We start from the raw sequence: 1643 nt of genomic DNA, 5'->3' as shown, positions 1-1643 counted from the left end.
AATTATTGAATGTCTTTATTTCTTTTTATTCTTTTAATTTTATTTCATGTGGATTTTTTTGGGCTTTCCTGTTAAGTGCACATACATTAATAAATTTTATATTATACTCATATATTGACACATTTATCATTGTAAAATGTCCTCCTATGTCTCTAGTATTAGTCCTCATTTTCATATCTATTTTGTGTGAGCTTAAAATAGCCACTCCAGCTCTCTTATGATTACTGTTTGTATGATATATCTTTTTATCCTTTTATGTTCAACTATTTTTATTTAAACTTAAATTGTATTTGCCTTTGCATTTGAATTAAAATACATCTATTGTAGGTAGCATACAGTTGGATCTTGGTTTTTAAATTCAGTCTGACAATCTCTGCCTTTTAATTTGTGTGTTTAATTAATTTATATTTAATGTAATCATTGATATGGTTGAAATTAGGCCTGCTATATTGCTATTTTTGTATTTATATCACATCTACTTTTTATTTGTCTAATTTTCTTTAAAATTTTTATTAAACAATTCTATTAAAAACAAAAATGAATTAAAATTATTTTCAAATAATTTTAATGCTTAAAGTACCACTATCTACTGCAAATGAATACTGATTCAATCCCAGTATAATGTATCAATTTCACAATATAGCTCAATTTCCACCCTCGTTTACATATGAGCCTGACAATAGAATGCTAAGTTTATTCTTTAAATGGTTATATTATTATTAAAAAAGCATAAGAATAAAAATATGTGTAGAATACAAACACACACATGCAGCCACAACATACAAACACAGAGGTGCGTATGCAAGTATATGCACATATACAAAAATACATATACATAGACATCTTTAGAGAAGTTATCATTTTACATTTAATTTTAAAGCATCATATCAATGGATATATAATTCTTGGTTAATAGTTTTCTTGTTTCAAAACATTAAATATGTTACCCATCCCTTACATTTCTGATGAGAATTTGAGTATTATATTATTTTTATTCACTATGTTATGTGTGGTGCTTTTTCTTTGCTGCTTTCAAGATTCTTTCACTGTTTGGGAATAGGATAATTATAATAATTTTTGGTTGAGTCCACTGTTATTTACATCTACTGTCTCAAATCTGCCATTGAGCTCATCTAATGAAACTTTCACTTCAATTATTTTACTTTAAATCTTTTCAACTTTCACTTGTTTTGTTTTGCTTTACAGTTTCCTTTTTTTTTTTTTTTTGATAGTGCTCCCATTCATTTGCTCAGTGATAACATATTCTTTTACATACATACATAGAATAGCTGCCTTGCATTGTTTGCTAAATTCTACATTTGGGTACACCCAAAGTGATTTCACTGAGCTTAGGAAACAGATTAGCTGACTTTCTTTTGACCACTTTGTTTCCTGAGTATGGGTGTATGTCATATTTTTTAATTTTTGGTTTAAAATTATCCATTGTTGATAATATTTTGTAGTAAGTCCAAATTTTTTTTTATTTTTCTGAAAGTTTTGTTGTCACTGTTTTGTTTTGCTTTTAAATTGAGTTGCCTTAAATGACACAATCTATCCCCCTATAGTAGTGTGTAACCGTTGATATCTCTGCTCAGTTGTTTTATTCTTCAGTCTGCTGAGATATATCCCCTGCATCTATGTGG

Source organism: Carlito syrichta, unplaced genomic scaffold, assembly GCF_000164805.1.
Source record: "Carlito syrichta isolate Samal-C Ts95f unplaced genomic scaffold, Tarsius_syrichta-2.0.1 Scaffold304472, whole genome shotgun sequence".
Taxonomy (NCBI): Eukaryota; Metazoa; Chordata; class Mammalia; order Primates; family Tarsiidae; genus Carlito; species Carlito syrichta.
This window is presented reverse-complemented; position numbering follows the sequence as displayed.